The sequence below is a fragment of the Trachemys scripta genome, chromosome 10 (assembly GCF_013100865.1).
Source record: "Trachemys scripta elegans isolate TJP31775 chromosome 10, CAS_Tse_1.0, whole genome shotgun sequence".
Lineage (NCBI taxonomy): Eukaryota > Metazoa > Chordata > Testudines > Emydidae > Trachemys > Trachemys scripta.
Genome location: NC_048307.1, coordinates 21396270 through 21418454, shown reverse-complemented (window position 1 = coordinate 21418454; position 22185 = coordinate 21396270). Strand labels below are relative to the sequence as shown.

Genomic DNA, 22185 nt, shown 5'->3' with positions numbered 1-22185 from the left:
AAATATACAACTGTGCTCATAAATGTACTTTTGTATTTTGATAGAGGGGATTAAAATAATTGTCAATGAAGTATATTACCATTTTCAATACTAAAAACAAGAGAATCAAATGTTTCTCCCCACCCTGGTTTTGGAGTGTTCTTTTTAAATCAGTGAGAAGCAATTGACTGGCTTGATGTTTTACTCTGATAATGATGAACATAATAGTGCCATTTCTATACTGAAAATGTTATTGCTAAAAGTGTTCTGGACCTCTCCTGAGCAGTGATTGTGTGTCATATTATGCCAAATTGCAGGATAGAGCAGAGCAATCATTCTACCCTCTGCTACCAAGGCAGGAGCAGGGGGAGTCTGTACCATCAACTCTGGTACCATCTCAGGGGCACCCGTTGAGTCCGGTACCTTGGACGTGTGTGGCAGCACTGTCGGTTTCCACTCTGATTCACCTCTTACCCAGACCATCTGACTGCAGTGGCATCATCCATGGTGTCCTCAGCTCCCCCTGGATTGGTGGCAAACTGAATCACAGTTTACCCAGAATGCACTGGCGTTGTCTGCTTTCTGCTTGGCACCGAGGGCATTGTTGAGACAGATAGAATCCTTGGTACTGTTGCTGACTATGGTGCAGTCTGCATCTGCTGGCCCGGGACCAGCTTTGTTTTCAGTACCGATGCCTCTTTGGGTCCCAGTATGAGTACAAGGCTGGTACCACTATTCAAGGAGCCATCGACTCTTCCTTTGGTACTGATGGCATAGTCGGGTTGGGCCAGGGATAACAATGGACGTTTGGTAGCCCATCAGGAGTGGCTCCACCAGCACCATCAAGCTATTTGAAGGGATCTTCATAGTCAAGATCAGAATAATCTACCTCCCCTTCCCCACCTCACTCTCCATCTTGAAGGTTGTTGAGACACAGAGGGAATCACAGTCAGTATTGGGTTTGGTATGGTTCCCACAGCAGAGACAAGAGACCCTAGCCTAATTCAGACTGGCCACTGATGCCATATCCTTATTCACAGTGGCCTCCATGGAATCCCGCCGAAGTCCCTCATTCAGCGAAGTTCCGCTCATCTGCTCACTCTAGGATGAGATCACATGTACTTTCAATAGGCTCCCAGCTGGAACCATCAGATCTGAAGCTACCAGCAGAGGGGGATCCCTCTGCATTAGGGCATTCTGAACCTTTGGGACAGTCAGATGTCCTTCCTCAAAGGATTCCATTGTCCCCAACTACATTATCATCCTTGTCGCTGGATGATGCAGTAGTACCCATGTCCACCTCTCCAGCATCAGAGGATTTCAGATCATATCAGGATCTGCTCAAACCCATGGCATTGGCTTTAGGTATTCAGGTCGAGTTTGTGCTGGTGGTTATCCTCTAGCCTTGACTCCTGGAAGAGTTGCCCTATAAATGAAGCACTACTAGAGCATGCTAAAGTGCGATGGAATACCCCAGTTTTGTTAACACTTACAGCAAAGCACACTTACAAAAGATACTACGTGCCAATGCAGGGCTTTGAATCTTTTTTCTCTCCTCCAGCTCCGAATTCCCTGATTGTGACAGGCAGCAAATGAGTGAGTGAGACAGAGAAGATGTAAATCTATGCCTAAAGAAAAAGAGTCCATGGCTAGATTTGTGGGAGGGAAAGATCTACTCTACTTCCTCCTTGAAGATGTGCATTGAGAACCAGCAGGCTCTATTATCGAAATATGATTTTGTGATCTGAGACTATGTCAATATTTGTGGACAAGTTACCAGAATTCTTCAAGTCTTTTGTTATGGAAGGTCCTTTAGGGGCCAAGACATCCTTACAATCAGCCCTGGATCTAGTGGATGGTTTATCTAGGCTCATGGTCTCAGCTATAAAGATGAGAAGAATCTCATGGTATAACTGTGGTCTAGCTCCTGAAATTGAGCAAAGCATAGAAGACTTGCTGTTTGGTCGCTTTCCATTCTCGGAGAAAACTGATAAGACATTACACTATTTCAAAAACTCCCAGACCACTCTACTCTCATTGGGGATTTATATCCAGGCTGCAAAGAGATGGCATTTTGGGAACCAACAACAACAGCAATATCATCCTCAGTGATATTTCTGTCAGCTCTCCTACCCTGCGAGGCAGCAAGATTTCCCCAGAAAGGGGCATAAATCACAGAGGAGGAAATCTTCTAGGACTGCTTTTAGTCAGATGACCCATCCTTTGCACTCTTTGGCTAGAGAGTCTGTTTGACTGGCATTTTTGTCGGTGACATATGTATACCCCAGATTCTTGGGAACAGGCTGTCTCACTTTTACAATGCTTGGGAGATAATAGCTATGGGTCCTAAGCACTATGGGATTGGGTTATGCCATTCTGTTCCTATCCATTCCCTCCTCTTCCATCTTCTTACCATTCCTCTTTAGGGACCCCCTCGTGAGTTACAGCAGGTACAAAGCCTGTATACTCCTAGAGCTACAGAGGAGGTTCCTCATCATCTTCCCGGAAAGGGATTTTACTCCTGGTACTTTCTGATCCCCAGATCTGAGAGAGGAATGAGACCTATCCTTGATTTCCACATTCTCAGCAAACCCATTAAGTACATGAGATTCTGCATGAGTACCCTGGCTACTATTCTTCCCGCTCTGAATCATGACTGGTTTGCTGCACTCTATCTTCTGGGTGTTTATTTTCACATGGCAATCTTCCCAGGTCACAGGAAGTTCCTCAGATTCTTCATCACTGACCATCAATACCAGTACACAGTTCTCCTCTTCAGCCTGTCATCAGCACTACTTGTCTTTACCAAATGCATGAAGGTGGTGGTGGCCTTTCTCAGGAGGAGGGGAAGTCAGATCTTTCCAGACCTGGATGATTGGCTCCTGAGAGGCTCATCAAGGAAATTGGTCTTCAGTCATGTCAGGTTCATGTTTGATCTTTGATCAAGTGAGTCTGATCTTAAAGAAGAGCAAATCAATTTTCAGAAAGAAAGGACCCCCAAAAGAAAAGCCTTCTTCTATGGTGAACTCCCAGCCTGCACCTTCCTCTAAATAGTGATTTTGACAACTTGCTTGAAGGTCACTACCACCCCCTATCTGGATTTTATGCTGTGCCAACCCATGGCTCACCGCCCCCCCATCCCCACTTCAGATACCCTCTCTCCCTCTCTTCTATCTGTTTGGGAACACAAAACCTTGGACAGGTGGATTTTAAAGATGGTTTGCATAGGATGTTTTATTCAGATCTGCTTTACTCCCCACCCCTCTTCCCTCTGTGTCCCTCTTCAGGGACCCCTTTCATGAGGCTCTCTTAAAGCAGGAAAGCCAGTCTCTCTTGGGCCTGGGGTAATCAAGCTGGTTCACCAGGAATTTGTGGGAAGAGGATCCTATTTCAAATATTTCCTGGTCCCCAAAAGAAATAGATGTTGGAGGCTGATCTTAGACCTCAGGATCCTAAACAGCTATATGTAGGGCCTTACCAAATTCACAGTCCATTTTGGTCAATTTCACAATCGTAGGATTTTAAAAAATCATAAATTTCTCACATTATTCTGACTGAGTGGCATTCCGGCATGGAGGAAGTGTTGGCACTGATAGCAAACTACCCTCAGTTCCAGGTTGTTGATATAGAGAGAGGCTTCCTGAAGAGTCTGTTTGCCTCGGCCTGTGAATTCCTGGAGATGGTATCTCAAGTCTAGGAGAAAGGCATCAGTTGTAATCATCTTTGTTGGTGGTGGATGCAAGAAGGTGGCTCGTACACATGAAGTGGCTCCAATGCAGTCTATTTGCTGAACTAGTGTAAGGGTTAACTTTTCCAGGTGTATGTGCAAACCCAGGGATTGAAAAAAAGGCAAAGGCTTTGCTGGTCATTGACTGGACCTCCAGGGTAGAGCAACTCCTGAGGAGCCAATTGTCCAAGTAAGGAAAGGTAGTTATGCCCCATCATCACAGGTAAGCTGCTACAAAAGAGAGGAACTTTGTAAATACCCTTGGGGCAGTGGAAACTTCGAAGGGGAGGATATGATGCTGGTAATGCCCCATGCCATCAACAAAGTGCAGGACACAACTGTGGAAGGGATGCATACTGATTTGAAAATATGCATCCTATAGGTCAAGAGCGACAAACTAGTCCCCTGAGTTTAGGGGACTGCCACTCAGTCAGAATAATGTGAGACAACAAGGTGGCAGTATATTGAATCCGGGGGAGCAAGATCCCTGTACTTATGCACAGAATCTCTAAGGCTGGGGAACTGGCCTCCCACCGCATAAAGATCTCCGCAATGTACCTACTGGACATCCAAACCATCATGGCAGAGTCTTGAACAGACTCTTGAGCAGACACTTCCAGCAGAATCAGTAGTGGGAATGTAACCCAGAGTTATCAGAACCCCCAACAGGGCCAACTTAACTATTTCACTCCAGGTGGTGAAAGGAATAAATCAACAGGAACTCAGTGATTCTGTCTGATCAAGGAGTAATGCAAGTAAGCATGCTTTTGTCTAACACAGCAGTTTATTAGATTTAAGCACGCACGGACATGAGCAATAGGTTTAGAACATCCCAGATATTTACCTATATTCTGAGACTGTATTGAGTAATCAATGACAGGACAGTGCTGGCCAAACGCCTCCCTGCCGGGGGAGTAAAGATGTCAGGAAAACATCTCTCCCAGGATGGCTCCCAAGGACTGCTCCCAAATACACTCTATCTGAACTTTTTATAACCAACTTCTACTAAACACATAGAACATAATGACCCCTACTAAACCATCATCCCTACTAAGCCTCTACTTTTCCTAACCTTCAATAAACTTTTACTATCAGAGGTGTCCAGACTCAAGGCTATCCATCCACATCTTTTTTTTCATTCTCAGTTATTTACTTTTTCCTCCCCTCCTCCCATACTGATTAGCAAAACTGCCAGTAGTTATGACCTTGCTTCTGAAAGCCTGTCTCCAAATTAACCTTAACTTGTGGTGTTCTATTTCATTAATTCATAGTGGCTGAGTGCACATAAAATGGTTGCAATTAGCTTGATCACATTCTGGGGTATATACAACCCTCAAATCCAGGGCAACAGGAACTCAACAACTTGGTCTTTCACAGCAACTGCCAAGCCTGGGGCCTTCTGAAGACAGATCTTTTTGTAACACCACAAAAAATAACACTCTTTTGCACCATGGGGGAGTCAGTCACAATTCCATGGGAGATGCCCTCTTAGTTCCCTGGATGCGCACTCTTCTTTATGCCTATCCCCTGATGCCACTGATTCTCAAGACCCTGATCAAACTGAAGTAAGAACAAGTAAGTGGCCATCCTGATAGCACCCTCTTGGCTGATACAAGTGTGGTACCTGGACCTGCTTCACCTCTTGATGGAGGCATCTCTGCATCTCCCTCTCAGAATAGATCTTCTGATAGAATTTGAGCACCACAACCCACCATAACCTCTCATCCTATATCTCAAGGCCTGGTTTCTGGCTGGTTCTCAGAAGAGGCGAAATGTGGTGGGGAGGCATGTAGAGTCATGTCCCCCCAACCCCTGATTTTTTTTCCAGGGTTTGCTGGCCCCGCTTGGTGACATGGAATGGCCGGGCCCCTCCCTGCACGGCAGCTGCTGGAGATGGCAAGCTGGGAGTTGTGGGAAGAGGCAGCAACAAACAGCTGGGAGCTGCAGAGAGGTGCCACTGAGAATAAGGGGGGCATGACTCAAGTTGTTGGGGTGGGCTGTGAACCTTTAAATTGTGCACCCCCACTATCAGCAGGAATCAGTTGTCTCTGGTTCTCAGGTACAGAGCTGGGCTGTTCTCCTGGGGTTCACACTATCCTCTTACGCAGTAGAAAGCCAGCCACATGTGAAATGTTCCTGCAGAAGTGGAAATGCTTCCACTCCAGTGCTCTCACCAGTTTATATCCTCTTCAGACTCTTCCCTCTAGAACGGGGCAGGCAAACTTTTTGGCCTGAGGGCCGTATCGGGTTTCGGAAATTGTATGGAGGGCCAGTTAGGGGAGGCTGTGCCTCCCCAAACAGCCAGGTGTGGCCAGGCCCCCACCCCCTATCCGCCCCCCCTGCTTCTTGCCCCCCCCCGGGACTCCTGCCCCCTCCAACCACCCCTGATGGCCTGCCCCATCCACCCCGCCCCTGCTCCCTGTCCCCTGACTGCCCCTGGAACCCCCACCCAACCCCTCCTCTCATTTCTGAATGCCCCCCCAGGACACCTGCCCCATCCAACCACCCCTTCTCCCTGACCACCCCCAGAACCCTTGACTGCCCCCTGCTGCCCCATCCTGACTGCCCCCCGGGACCCTTGCACTCATTCAACCCCCCCATTTCCCGCCCTCTGGTCGCCCCGACCCCTATCCACATCTTCGCTCCCTGACCACCACCCCAAACTCCCCTGCCCTCCATCCAAACCTCCCACTTCCTGCCCCCTTACTGCGCTGCCTGGAGCACCGGTGGCTGGCGGCGCAGCTGTGGCTGGAGCCAGCCACGCCACTGCGCTGCACAGAGCACCGCATCAGGCCGCGGCTTTGCAGCTGCGCTGCTCGGCTGCCCAGAGCATTGCGCCGGCGGTGCAGTGCGCTGAGGCTGCGCGTGAGGGGGAACATCAAGGGAGGGGCAGGGGGTGAGCCTCCCAGGCCAGAAGCTCAGGGACCAGGCAGGAGGGTCCTGCATGCCGGATGTGGCCTGCGGGCTGTAGTTTGCTCACCTCTCTCTAGAAGGGTTTTGGAGGACTGTGAATGAGCTGGGTCAGGGTACATCTGGCCGGTATTAGAGCCTTCTACTTGCCTCTTGAAAAGTTTTCTGTGTTCACCAACCGTACCCCAGCTAGGTTCCTTAGAGGCTTACCTAATCTATTTCCTCATGTTGAGAACCCCACACCTGGGACTGTCACCTTGTCCTCAACAACTTAAGGAAGTTTGAACTGATGGGTAGCTGTTTGCTCCTTCACCTCTTCTTTAAGCCTTCCTTTCTGGTAGCCATCACCTTATCTGGGATGATAGGGGAACTAGGGGCGCTCATGGCTGATCCACTATACACTACTTTTTATGCCTGCATCTTCACTTTCTCCCCAAAGTCTCATCAGAGTTTCATATTAATCAAGATATTTGTTTGCCAGTATTTTATCCCAAACCTCATGCCTCAAGGGGGGAGGGAGGGAATAGCCTCCATACCTTAGATGTCAGAAAGGCACTTGCCTTCTATCTTGACAGGGCAAAGACTTTCAGAACTGCCCCCAGACTGTTTGTATCCTTTGCTGAAAGGATGAGGGGACAACAAATCTCTACTCAGAGGCTGTCAAAGGGGGATTCCAGTTGCATTATTCCCTGCTGTGGTGCTATTGGAGTGCATCCCATTTGTAGAGTAATGGACTACTCCATCAGGGCTTGGTTCACATCCATAGCCCTTCTTAGAGCCATTCCCATCTTGGACATCTGCAGGGAAGCAGCCTGTTCCTAAGTTCACAGGTTCTCCAAGCATTACACCATCCTGCCTACTTCCAGGACTGACATGTATTTTGGCAGTCTTCTGAATTGTCTTGGATCCGCCTCTCAGCACCCGCCTCCACACTGAGGGAGGCACCCCTAGGGACAATAACACAAAGAAGAAAGAGAAATTACTTACCTGTACAGTAACTTGAGTTCTTCAAGATGTTTTGTCCCAGTAGGTGTGCCCTCCTTGTCGTCTGCTATAGCATCTTTGGCTTCCTGGTTGAGAAGGAACTGGAGTGCTGGCAGATCCACCTTTCTCTGTATGCCCTTGAACTGGAGCTCAGGGTTGCATAGTGCCCAGATGCAAACCCATGGACTAATTTAAGTCTCCGACAAAGAGTGCATGGGCACGCGCTCACCCTGTGATGGAGCACCCATAGGAGCAAAACATCTTGAAGAACTCAAGTTACTGTACAGGTAAGTAACCTCTCCTTCCTCAAGATCTCCTGTCCCACAGATTTTTCATGTTGTTCTTATTATCTTTTGGAGACAGATTTTAGAAATATGTAAAATGAAGAAATCCCCCGGGGAACCACCCTCTGCCTGTGCAATTTCCTTTGCAGAAAATGATGATGATCAGCTGAAAAGCAAAAAATTGAGTTGATGTAATGCCTAATTTGCAGATAGCCATAAAAGTGTATATAAGGTATTATATATTTAGCCTTAAACTGCTCAGATGACATTAATATATCTTCTTGGAAGAAGTTTGCAGTCATGCTAATATGTCTTCCTTCCCATTGATGAAAATAAATATGCTGTCCTGAGAGGAAAAAGGAAAAAAAAGTTTTTTTTTATTACAAATAGATATTAGCAATGCTGTACATGATTAGATATTGTAATATAACATTAGCAACAATGTATATCAGGAAATGGAGAGTCTCAAAAGATTAGATATTAGCAAACAAGGAGACTTTATCACCAGACTAAATTAATGCTACTACATCTATGCTTCATTTCCCCCAACCAGAACCAATACTACTTGAAAAGGACCCCAAAAAAGCATATATTAGTTTATACCTTAATAAACAGGGTAATTTAAAAATCAGAAATAGATTATTTTAACCCCATCTCCCAATATGCAAATACTGTTCCCTTTGATTTTTTCCTATGTTAACAGTGCAAGTTCCAGCTTTCTGAATTCACCATAAAGTGACACTATTTTTTAGCATAATCCAAGATACTGTAAAATTCTTCTGAAACTGACCATTTTCCTTTCTTCTCTTGCCAACCCCACCTCCACCCTACTATATAAAGCATTTGCTGCAAAATTTATGAAACTACAGCAGGCAGAAATCTGCATGTTCCACACCAGACTGAGTTAACAAGAGAAATGAAGTCTGAGAGGTAGAGTTCTGTGGTCATGTTGAACCAGGGTGGATGCAGACTTGGCACAAACAGGTTGTAGTTACCCCGTCCTTTCTCTACAGCTTTCTTTAACTCCCTGGCCTTTATTATAGAGTCCGTCTCTGAACATAATCCTCACAGAAAACATAGTGGCATCTTCTGGCAGCCTCCAACATTGCATGCTAATCACTAAATAAAGTGATGCCTTTTGCACCAATACAGTTATCTTTTAAATGAAGAGGGAGAACGTTGTACTAAGTGCAGTGTGCTGTAAGCCCCAGTATTTTGTGAAAAGTTCACATTTTACTAGCGTGCTGTTTCTATACATACATCAAATAGAAAGACAGACAAATATGTTCATTTGAATCGCCTGATATCTGCCATCAGGGTAACCACAACCCTGGAGGCCATGTGTAGAAATACTCCTTTTTTCAATTAAATAATTCATTGGCTCATTTTCTAAACCACTTTAGAGAGCTGGCTGCATCTGCAATGTGATTATTCTGCCTCTCTAACTCCCCCTCACCCTCACAGACATATGGTAATCCATTGAGGCTGCAGGATTTGCTGTATGTCTTCTGAGAGGATTTGTGGCATTTTCCTCTCTATGATTCCCTAGCAGGTGCTTTGTCTTAGCATCTGGTAATGGAACAGGATGATTTTCAGGGAAACTAGGTGATGACAAACCTGTTTTTATACCTCATATATTATCATATCTTCTTTTTCTTTTCTTCCTCTCCCATCTCAGGTTCATGGCCCTCAGTTTTTACTTGATATGTCTATTGATTGCTGCTTTGACATCTAATTAAAGGATATTATACCAACACCATGAAAGTCAGATTTTTGTAAAGCTTATTTGTTCTGAAGGGTAAGTACTCATTCTACTTTTGAATATAATTTCCACCTTTTTGTGCAATAGAATTGACATATCAAAGGGAGGATTATTCCACATAAACATAAGAGGCTTCTCTTTGAACTTTTGTGTGTAGGTACCATGAGGTACAGGATTAGTGTGTGTTTATATGTGTGCATGCATAAAGAGGGGAATGTGTCCCTGTAACAGTGTCGCCTGGCACTTAAGGGTATGTGTACACAGTGTGCGGAAGTCTCCCAGCCAGGGCTGATAGACATGTGAGCCCAATAGCCTCTGGAAATAGCTGTGTAGAGATCGCTTTGAAGTTCAGAGCCCAAGCTGCAGCTTCAAAGTGCTGTCTACACAGCTATTTTTAGAGCGCCAGCATGAGCCCCGCTAGCCCAAGTTTATTGACCCATGCTGGGAGACTCATTTCCATAGGCTATGTATACATATCCTTAAGAGTCAGGCTTGGGTCAGCTTTCCCTGCTCAATTATCAGACCCAGCTGGGAAAGAGTCATGTGTTCCCTATAAAGGTTTGAAGGGGGCTGTAGGAAGGAGGTTACTAGTTCCCATGACTAGTCCTGAAATAGGGAAAGGGGCTGGAGGGGTCAGAGTAAAAGGCCTCTGAGTCCCAAGAAGCCTGCATTTATTGTGAGTTTTATGTAACTTTGAGAGTTTTGGTTCTTCTTCGAGTGCTTGCTCATGTCCATTCCATTGTAGATGTGTGTGCTTGCCACATGCACCACTGCTGGAAGTTTTTCCCTCAGTGGTATCCATAGGGGACTGGCTCTGGCACTCTCTGGAGTAGTGCACATATGCGCAGGTATAAGGGGCGCCACTGGCTCCCCCTCCCTCAGTTCCTTCTTACCACCAGTGATGGTGCTGCAACGTCTCCTTGCCTCTGCAAGCTTTCCTTACCAACTGTGCCTAGTTACGAATTCTCCTTTAGATAGTTCTTAGAAAGTTTGAGTAGTGTATTAGTTCCCTTAGTGTATAAGTTAGAAGTAGTTAGTTAGTCCCTTGCGGGACTTAGCCTAGGGATGGGGCATGCCCCGGTCTCCTGGCTTTAAGCCTTGTGACCGCTGCAAAAAAACCTATGCCAGTCAGTGATCCCCATGAAAGCTGTCTGAAGTGTTTGGGGGAGAACCATGTGAGTGACAAGGGTTGCATATGTAAGAGTTTCAAGTCCTGAACCAAAAAGGAGAGGAACATTGGACTTAGAGCGCTCATTATAGAGTCGGCCCTTGCACTGGCCTCAGAGCCGGCCAGATGGAATTCTGCTCAAAGCACCACAGCTTTAGTGCAGAGCACACCACCAGCACTGGCCTCCGACTGGCCCCAATCCCCATCCCCGGTACCGACTAAAAAGCAGAGAAAGACTGAGAGGGCATTCTCCTACATCCTGTAAAGGGGAGGAAAGAGCCGGAGGAAAGCAAAGACCCGTGCGTCGCAACTCTTCCCCTCTGGAAGGTGGCCAGGCTTCAGTACCTGTTGAGCTCTCGAGCCCCCTTAGTGACCTGCCCGCCACACCTGGAAACGGCAGAGGCACTCGGCATCTGGCAGTGCCATCTACGCTGGAAGCCTTTCAGGCCACTAAGGACATATTGTCCCTTCTGGTGCCACACACTCAGGCCATCAAGGTGCCCCATTCGACAGGTAAACCCGCCCTGGGACCTTTCCAGTAGTCCCCATTGGTGCGGCACCGCTCCCCAATGCAGGGAGTGCCCCGTCAGCACTCATCAGAGCAGCACTACCTGTCAGAGTTCCCGGCGTTGTTCCTCGGACTCTAGACAGCATTCCCTGGGATCCTGGCATCGTTCACTGACTGTCTAGCACAGACCTATGGAGGCGCGTTTCCAGTCCCTGGAGTCCCGGCACCAGTCCCTAGAGTGGCAGGGTCGATCTCCAAGCTCGTGGCACCACTCCAGAGACTCTAGACGCCAGTCCCCAGAGTCCTGTCACCGGTTCACTGGTGCAGATCCCCACGGGCAAGACGTCAATCCCCTGAGCCGGGACGTTGATCCTTTCGCTCCCGATCCACGGAGCAGCACCACTCTCGAAGCGTGAGGCGTCGATCTCCAAGGTACCATCGCCGATCCGCGGAATGCCACCACTGGTCACCAGAGGCATGGTACTGGGAGCTGTCTTCCCAGTACATGGAAAAGCCCGATGGGATTGGGGTAGACAGGCAGCATTGGCATTGTCTTGGTCCCCCAGACGTGTCTCTCCCTCCTCAGGCTCAGAGAGTGAGGAGGAAGATCTTCTGGCAGGCCAGGGCCACCCACCAGGGGCACCAATATTTCCATCAGGACCACCAGTGCCCGCATGGCCCCAAGGTCAATCGCCGGCTCCCTGGCAGCTATGGAACCCATGGGGGTTTCCTCAACCATCGCAGGGGGACCAATCAGTCTCAGAGGCACCTGAGAAACAGTCAACGACTGTCTCCCGCCCACCCTCGGACTTGGAAGCAGAGTTAGACCAAGATCCCCAGGGTCAGCCAGCTCCAGCTGGGGCTCGCTAGCGGAGGCCATGGAGGTGGCAGAGCCGCCATTACCCACCTCCTCATCCTCTTCGCCCGAAGGGACGATAGCGGGACCTTCCCACACAGTCCCCCAGGATGATATTAAAGCCCACCAGGAGCTTCTTAAGAGGGTGGCTTCGAACCTGGGGTTAGAGGCCGAGGAGTTGGCAGAACCCTCCGACTCCCTGTTTGATGTTTTGAGTGCAGCAGCCCCCTCCAGGTTGGCATTACCCATTCACGAGGAAGTGGTAAAGGTGATCAAAGCCTTGCGGCAAACTCACTCTTCCCTACCCCCCATTTGCAAGTGGGTGGAGAGAAAGTATTATGTCCCTGCTAAGGGATTTGAATACCTATGTACATACCCTGCTCCTAACTCACTGGTGGTATCGGCAGCCAATAAGCGTGATAGGCAGGGCCAATCGGGATTGACCCCTAAGAAAAAGGAGGTGAAGAGGCTTGATCTCTTTGGCAGAAAAATTTATTCGACAGCCAGCCATCAAGCTCTACTTGGCTGCTATGACTTTAACATTTGTCAGTCCATGCCCAAGTTTGAGGACTCGCTTCCAGAGGAGCCCAGGAAGGAGTTCCTGTCTGGATGAGGGCAGAGCTGTGGCCAAGGCAGCCCTCCAAGCAGCCTCAGATACAGCTGACTCCGCGACCTGGACCATGGCTCTGGCTGTTTCCATGAGGTGTGCATCCTGGACATCCCTTTTGATGGCCTGGTACTGCTCGCGGAACAAACAGACAGCAAATTCCATGGCCTGAAAGACTCTAGGGCAACCTTGTCCTCACTGGGCCTTTACATGCCAGCTCCTGCAAGAAAGTGGTTCAAACCTCAGCACTCCCACAGGTTCAGGGGCCAATCCCGAACAGATCCCTTCCACAGAAAGGGTAGGAGCTGCAAGCACTGATAAGCCAACAGCTGGTACCCTCAGCTCTCTCAGGCTCTACCCACAACCAATGGGGTAATAAGCAGGCATTTTGAGGATGCGCTCAAGGGCGACCTTCCAGTCTATGTCCTGGATCCAGCACCCCTGCTTTTTTCCCAACTGTCTGTCTCCCTTCCTCTTGGCCTGGGCTTCTGTAACATCGGACCAGTGGGTCCTCAGCATAGTATCAGGGGGGTACACCATCCAGTTTATTTCTACCTCTCCCTCCCCCCACACCCTCATCCCTCTTCAGGGACCCTTCTTATGAGCATCTGCTCGCTCAGGAGGTGCAGGGCCTTTTGTGAGTGGGAGCTGGGGAGGAAGTCCCTCTGCATTTGAGGGGGAAAGAATTTTATTCCTTTTATTTTTTGATCCCAAAGCCAAGGGGGGCTATGTCCCATTCTCAACCTGTGGAGCCTCAACAAGTATCTCAAGTAGTTGAAGTTCTGCATGGTCTCCCTGGCCTCCATCATTCCTTCCCTGGATCCGGGAGACTGGTACACTGCCTTCGACCTGAAAGACACTTACTTTCACATATCGATATTTCATGGACACAGATGGTTCCTACATTTCGAAGTTGGGACCACCCACTACCAATTAACAGTGCTCCCCTTTGGCCTAGCAATGGCACTAAGGGTGTTTACGAACTGCATGACGGTGGTGGCGGCCTACCTCAGATGTTGGGGAATCCAGATTTACCCATACCTCGATGACTGGCTCATCAAGGGCCGCTCCAAGGTCCAGGTCCAGTGCAGCGTCGAGATGTGCCACTTGTCAAGCTTGAGACCTATTGATAAATGAACAAAAATCAACACTGGTTCCGGTTCAAAGAATAGAGTTTATCATAGCAGTCCTCGACTCTACTCGAGCAAGAGCCTTCCTGCCAGAGGCCAGGTTGAGGGCAATGTCAGATCTGATTGCCAAAGTCACGACCCATCCGCTCACCACTGCCTGGGTGTGTCTCAGATTATTGGGGCGCATAGCCACATGCATGTTCGACACGCAAAATCAGACTATGCCCCCTCCAGATGTGGCTGGCGTCGGTCTACTCCCCAGCCAGGCATCACCTGGACAAGCTCCTCACAATCCTGTCATGGGTACTTACTTCCCTGCAATGGTGGTCCGACCCAGCACTGGTATTGGAAGGTGTGCCATTTGCGAGCCCAGGACCCACAGTCTCCCTGATATCGGATGCGTCCAACCTTGGATGGGGAGCGCATCTTGGCACACTGCGAATGTAGGGGCTATGGTCGAGAGGAGCTCACGCTACGCATAAACATCAGGGAACTCAGAGCCATCCGTCTAGCTTGTGCAGTGTTCCTTCCCCACCTTTATGGTCGGGTAGTGCAGGTGTTGACAGACAACATGGCCTCTGTGTTCTATGTCAACAGGCAGGAGGGAACTTATTTGTCAGCTCTGTGCCAGGAAGCCCTTTGCCTGTGGGACTTCTGCATCCAACATGCGATCCACCTAGAAGCCTCGCACCTCCCCAGCGTCCAGAACACGCTAGCAGATTGCCTCAGCAGGTCCTTCTTCTCTCATCACGAGTGGTCCCTCACTCGGAGGTTGTCAGGATGCTCTTTCAGAAGTGGGGAGCTCCCTGAGTGGACTTGTTCGCCACCAAGCAGAACCTAAAGTGTCATCAGTTCTGCTCCCTGCAAGGCCTCGGCAGAGGCTCACTCTCCGATGCCTTTCTCCTGCCTTGCTCAGGAAACCTGATGTATGCCTTTCCATCAATCCTGCTCATCAGCAAAGTCCTCCTAAAGATCAAGAGGGACAAGGCACAGATCATTATGATTGCCCCAGCATGGCCTCACCAGCATTGGTTCGGTATGCTCATGAACCTGGCTGTAGCAGCCCCTTGGGCACTTCCCAGCCGCCCGAACCTGCTCTCGCAGGATCATGGTCAGCTGCTGCATCCGAACCTCACATCACTCCACCTCACAGCTTGGATGCTGCATGGCTGAATCCAGAGGAACAAGCCTGCTCTAGTCAGGTACAGCAGGTTCTCTTGGAGAGCAGAAAGCCCTCCATGAGAGCAACTTATCTAGCAAAATGGAAGCGTTTCTCACGCTGGGCAGCAGAGTAGAGTATCTCCCCAACCCAGTAGTCTCTGCAGTCAATTCTGGATTACCCGCTTCACTTAAAACCCCAGGGCCTCGCTTTCTCTTCGATCAAGGTTCACCTGGTGGCTATATCAGCCTTCCTCCCTTGCATTCAGGGTAGATCAGTATTCTCGCATGACATGATGACTAGGTTCCTGAAAGGCCTTGAAAGACTCTTTCCACTGGTCCAGGACTCAGTCCCCCAGTGGGACCTCAACCTGGTCCTCTCCAGTCTCATGGGCCCGCCCTTTGAGCCTATGGCTTCTTGTTCCCTTTCCTACTTGTTGTGGAATTTTGCATTCTTTGTAGCTATTACCTCGCTGAGGTGTGTCTCGGAAATTGAAGCCCTCACTTCGGAGCACCCGTACACAGTATTCTACAAGGACGAGGTCCAACTGTGGCTCCATCCAGCCTTCCTGCCAAAGGTGGTGTTGCACTTCCATGTCAACCAAGATATCTTCCTCCTGGTGTTCTTTCCAAAGCCTCACATGACCAATGAGGAGAGGCGGCTGCACACTCTACATGTCAAGTGTGCCCTGGTGTTCTACCTGGAATTCACCAACCCCTTCTACAGATAGACCCAGCTCTTTCTCATGATAGCTGACAAGATGAAGAGCTTTCCAATATCCTCTCAGAGGATTTTGAATTGGATCACTGCCTTCATCCATACTTGTTATGAGTTGGCGCAGGCTGTGCCTCCACCAATAGTGAAGCCTCACTTGATTGGGCTCAGGTGTCTTCGGCTGCCTTCCTGGCGCATGTCCCTATCCAGAACATCTGCAGGGCCGCCATGTGGTCTCCGGTACACACGTTCATGACGCATTATGCCATCACCCAGCAAGCCAGAGATGATGCTGGCTTTGGCAGAGCTGTGTTGCAATCGACACGGCCATGAACTCCTACCCGCCTCCCATGGTATTGCTTGGGACTCACCTATAATGAAATGAATATGAGCAAGCACTCAAAGAAGAAAAGACTGTTACCTTTTGTAACTGTTGTTCTTCGAGATGCCTTGCTCATGTCCATTCCATGACCCACCCTCCTTCCCCTCTGTCGGAGTTTTGGCAAGAAGGAACTGAGGGAGTGGGGAGCCGGTGGCATCCCTTATACCGGCGCTTATGCGCGCCACTCCGGAGGGCACCAGAGCTAGTCCCCTACAGATACCACTGAGGGAAAAACTTCCGGCACCGGTGCATGTGACGAGCACACACACCTACAATGGAATGGACATGAGCAACGCATCTCGAAGAACAACAGGTACAAAAGGTAACAGTCTTTTAAATTAATAAAATGGTGCCCTGTAAAATGGACCTGAAACAGTGTGTCCTTTCAAGGCTGCGGAGACAGACCAGCACCTCACACATGTAGAATGCAGGCAGGTAGTCAGGCCTTGGAACTGAGAAGAAACTGAGGCAGCTGCTAGCCAAAACCAGACCAGGTAGGTGGTACTGCTACGGTCCCCAAATCTTACAGCATAGCACAACAATTCTCTTGAATTATCTCAGATATCTTTCTGATACCTGCAAGGCCATGTTCTTCAGCTCTGCATCAACTTACTGGACTAGTATTACTACAAGAATTAGTATTATTAGTATTATGGCTTAGATGCACTAACCAAGATTGGGGGCCTCCCATTGTGCTATACTGTATGTACACACAGAGTTTGCAATCTAAATAAACAAGGCAAAGAATGTGAATAGAAAGAGAGAGAGACACAGAGACTAAATTGTTTGCACAATGTCATAGCAGGTTAGCCGAAGTGTTCATTACACAACCATGGTTTCTTGACTCCTGCTGTAGTTCCCTATTCACCATGCCGCCTTGAAAATGTGTTCAGTAGATCTGCTCAGAAGATGGATCGTGTAAGGATCATTGCATGTAACATTCCTTTATAAAACCTTCTTGTATTTTTAAAGCCAGGCAAAGTTTTGATTCACTAACTTCTAAGAAGTTTAGTGTAGCTGCTGTATAATTTTATTCCTTTGACTCTTCCCATTCTTCACCAGCTTCTTTAGTAGAAAGTAAGAGCCACATTTGGTCTCAACAGTTGCATGCACACCCACTGTTTGTATAAAAAAGAAAGCTTTTGCATCTGGAAAAAAAAGTCATGCAATTTGGGCAAATGTTCATGCAGTGTGCTTGGTTACTAGTTTTGCCCACACATATTTTACCTGTTTTTCATATGTGCTGAGCACTTGTACCACGAGTTGAACTCAATGGAAGTTGCAGGTTATTGGCACTTCTGAAAATCAGATCTTACAACTTTTTGTTGGTGCTTGCTAAAATGCTCATTAGGGAGACCAAAAGTATAAATTGTTGGCCCGGCTGATTATGATAAAGGACTTGGGCTGAACTAGGGTGACCAGATGTCCCGATTTTATAGGGACATTCCAGATTTTTGGGTCTTTTTCTTATATAGGCTCCTATTACCCCCCCATCCTCTGTCCCGATTTTTCACATTTGCTGTCTGGTCACCCTAGGCTGAACTAATGAAAGCCAAAAGTAGCTTTGCGGTAAGTTCGATAAAGCTACAAATTCCTCATCTCTACCAGATGAAGAACGCTGCTGAAACTTTTTGTGTGTGTGGCTTTCTGACTGGAGTCAAGTACTTCCCCTGATTTACAGTAAACAATTCATGCTGGATGGGTTTGGTGGACCATGCCTATCGTCTTCTCAATGTACATTTTGTGGGTGTATGAGCTAATGTTTGTAATTCTGTCCCTAAGAATACAACAGCAGGGAGTGGATTAGTAAGCATTTTTGAGTTGAGAGGATGACTGTGTAATTAGCGTTGGGCAGAACTGATAGAAAAATAGGAAAAACATCATTTTTTTTAAAAAAAAGTGTTTTTATTCAAAACTTGGACATCTTTTCTTCTAAATTCCAAGCAGCCATAATGAAGAATGAATCTGCAAAAAGTTGTGAGATCTTTCTTTGGATGCTTATCCAAACTTTATGGGTCTAACTTGTGAGGGCTAAAAAAAAAAAAAAAAAAAAAAAAACAGACAACTTTCCTCAAGCCAACATGTGTTTATATAAAGTTAAGTTTAGCTAAAAAAAAGTATAAAATTACCACACTATGTAAGAGCGGAGAATTAATTCCCTTTCATTTATGCAGCTGGATATCTTAGGGAGTAGGCAGAGGTCTATGTCTGTTGTCTGGCAGCAATGAGGATAATTAGTGGAAAAGTTTGCAGAGAACAGAAAATACTGTTAAGGATGAGTTGTAGGTACTGGGAGGAGAGATGCAGAAGTGGTAATCAAATTAAGATGCATGATGTGATTGGAGAGACACCCAATGTAGCAAGGCTTTTTAATTTTTAATGGAGAGTTCTAAGTTGGCTGTGCTTATCTGAGGATGGAGAACCTAATGTTAGCAATGTTAGTCATCTCCTTTCTGAGAGCCTGACGGAGTTAGGGATACCACGTCCAGGTTTGAATTGAGCTTTGATATCTGTGGGCCACACATTGGGGTCCTGTATTACAACTATATTCAAACGAGCTCTCCATTCAGTTACAGTTGCATACAGAGACATTATAACTTATGATGTCTGTGGAAAAATAATTTGATTTAAAAAAAACCAAACAATTCCAAGTACTTTTTATGTGGGTTCCCTACTGACTCTTGAAGAATGAACATTTTAATTTGCAGCCTGCCCCTCAATTTGTCACTTAGACTCTGTTAGAGGTGCAGCAATGCAGGAAACTTCATTTAAGAAATCTTAGTGGTGCCTATGAGTGTAATTAATGACAGGTTTCTTGCTCACTTAATTACAATTTTAACTTGCCAATAGAGTGCACACATTAAATATGTGATACATTTTCCTGAAATTCCCTTCACTTCCCCCAGCTCTTGTTTGCAACCAAGTTATTGTTTAGTTTGATTTGCTACGAGTCCAAATTATTTCTGCAGATCTTTTGGCATTTTCTTCTTAAATTGCTAATTTCTCTTTGTTCTCTGCATGTCACTTACCCCTTTTTTGGGTTTCTTCAATTTTTTTGTTTTATGCTTACCTGTTACTATTTCTTACTATTTGTCTAATTTACTTCCCTATTCTAGCTTAGTTATTTTGTATTCAGATCCATAACTTGGAGCCTAATTCTCCTTTTGCCCTTCCCTACCCCCACCCCCAAAAGACTCCAGGAATAGAATCAGTGATAGCAGAATTGATTTTTGCCTGGGCAATCATGTATGTGTCAGCTCTGCAAGTAACAATCTGTGGATCCTCTACATGGGCATAATTGAATATCTTGTGCAGCTGAATAATAGTAGATTGTCTTCATTTTTATAGGGTTTACAAATTCTTACTGTAGTTTATTTTAATAACAGTGAGAAAGAAGCACTATGCAGGCTGCCTGGTTGCATATCATCATATTTCGCCGTGTAGGGGATCAATTCTTGTTTTGGGTCTGAGCTTGCTTCCATTAAAGTCAATGGGATGTAGCTGTTTATTTCAGTGGGAACAGAATCAGGTATGAATCTTGATGTTGTTCAAGTGCTTACAGTTGGGTGCTCATGTGCCCTGTGCACTTGAGTTAGGATTATTTTGTCCAGCAGTGTCCATTGGGGCACAGCTGTCCCCTGAGTGTTCTTGTGCCTCTAATCAAAGAGCATAAAAGCAGGGCCATCCCATTTTTCCCTCAGTTGCTTCTCACTGCCCATGGCTACTGAGACAGACCTTGCAGTGTTTGACCTTCTTTCTCACTGTGTAGACTCTCCACTGTGTAATATGTAGATATGTACTTAACAGTTAGTCATTAGCCACCCAAGAAGTGCCAGAAATGTCTAAGGAAACCATCTCCCTTCGCTTCCATGTTTTCTCACTAGCCCGTGTTGTCGTCAAAGCAGCAAATTTGACTCTTTGGTCAGGAGTGGTGAGTCTCCCTCTTATATCCCCTCCATTTGGAAACCATTTATTTTATTTTTGTAGGGTGTGGAATATATATATATATATATATATATATATATATTCCACAACCCACCCTCTTTCCCCACTTTTACAGGGTCATACAATATCTGGATTTTGTAATGGCGAAGGATCTGATAGGAGTCACCCCACACTTCATGCCCACAGATGGGAGGCATGAGGACACTCAGGATGCAGGAATGGTTCCATCAGAGAGTACTGGCAAAAGAATACAAATTCACATGTATTGCGTGCACTTGCACCCAACAGTGGACAATGGACAATACATCTTAAGATTCAATTACTATAAGGTAAGTAATAGTTTCTTTTCTAGTTTATTCTGTGCAGTAGGCAGAGACTCATCCATGGAGAGGGAGAGCTGTATGTTTCTCTTGTGACAATGCCTACTGACTGAGGTGTTCAGTGATGAAAGGAAACACTATTGTGAAAAGGGCAAGGTTCCTATCCCTGGTTGATATGTGGTGTGGGCCTGATGTAAGATGGGATGATGGTGAGTCCATCAAAGATGGCAGAAAATAGCCCCTCACATGGTAAAGCTATCAGGATGGCAGGGCCAGTCTTAGGGGCACTGGTTTCCCAGGGGGAGAAGTTTTTGCTTCCTTTCTCCTCCAGGTCTCCTGTCTCTCCACTGCCTCCCTACCACTTCCACATCATCTCTTCTCTTTCTGAAGCTTCCAGAATCTGGACTTTCCCTTTTCCTCTTGCTCTCCCTCCTTCCTCATTCTAGGTCCTTCTTCCTTGCTCCACTCCGTTTATTCCCAGCCTTTCCACTCCCCCTTTCTTCCCCTCTTCTCTGCCCTACCCTCATTCTTTGCTTCTTACTGCCTGGACTTGGTGGCCTACACGTTCTCCTGCTCAAATCTGGGGCACTACAGCAGGCCCCATTTCTCATGGGTTTCCCATGCCCTTCAGAGGAAGCCATTGTGGATGTCTGCTCTCTGTTGCATCTCAGAAGCAGCCTCTGCCTGGCACGGGAAGAGGCGGCACCTTCAGCCAGCCAGCCCCACATGGCACTTCTGAGCATGCAGCGTAGTAGCACTTGTTATAGCCTCAGAGGCAGTAGCAGCACCAGAGCAGAGGGAAAGGGACTGTTCTGATTCGGGAAGAGGAATTTTTGATACCCTTTACAACATGGTGTGGATGAGGTGGGAGAATAACTGCTGGGAAATAGCTCTGTTCAGAGACCCCCGCACTTTGTGTAGTAACTCATATGATAAAGCCAGATGGCAATTTGGCAGGGTAAGATATACTTTATAGGAATGATGGTCCCTGCCATAAAGGAATCATGCTTTATGGCCTGATGGGATTGGATAGATATAGTAAATCTGAACAACCCAAGGGATGAGATAGAAAGCTTGTTCAAGCTGTTTTGAGGTTGCAAGTTACAAAACTGGTTCAAAACCTTCTGAGCCTCTCCAGAGAGGGGGGATTTCAGAGGTTTGCAGATTTTAAAAAGTGGAAATTATAAAACAATAATCTTTGACATCTTGTAAAACCATAAAGGGGGTAAAATAAAGAAAAGGCTGGAGAATGGGAAAGGTAACAAAGTAGAAGGTGAGGTAATACCCAAGAAGTGTAAAAGGCTGACATCCTAGATGTATGCACACTCTGGCCACTTCTATGACTCCTACAGTTACCACCTAACATGGGGACTGTAGGTTGTGACACTGACTTCACTCATTTCAGTGATTGCCTACCCCACCATAGAACTTCCAGGCTTCAACCTTTCCCAGAAACAATGGTCTGCATTGAACCATTTCAGAACATCACATGGCAGATGCTGTCATCTTTTACACTTCTGGCAGATGATAGACAGCACACTGTAACTATAGTGTCGGAGAAAAACAATTCCCCTAAGCCACTCAGCATCTGACCTTGCTGCACAGTCAATAAGTTCGGATGGCGTGAGCCCAACAGGGACAGACGGCCCCACGGACAGTCCTCCTCCGACACCCCAATAGAGATTTCAAAAGGTCTCCTACCTCTATTGTGGCGCCATGGGGTTCGAAGGGGAATGATCCGTAGCAGCTG

The 22185-nt window shown here is 47.1% G+C and overlaps 1 long non-coding RNA gene across 1 annotated transcript in view; it reads left to right on the top strand.

Annotated features, from left to right (window-relative positions):
* Positions 1 to 20438, top strand: part of LOC117883605 — a 58722-nt gene extending 38284 nt beyond the window's left edge. The window contains exons 2-3 of the long non-coding RNA XR_004647346.1: positions 9563 to 9682; positions 20231 to 20438. This is a non-coding gene — a long non-coding RNA (uncharacterized LOC117883605). The remainder of the gene's footprint in view (positions 1 to 9562; positions 9683 to 20230) is intronic.
* Positions 20439 to 22185: the final 1747 nt, after the last annotated feature.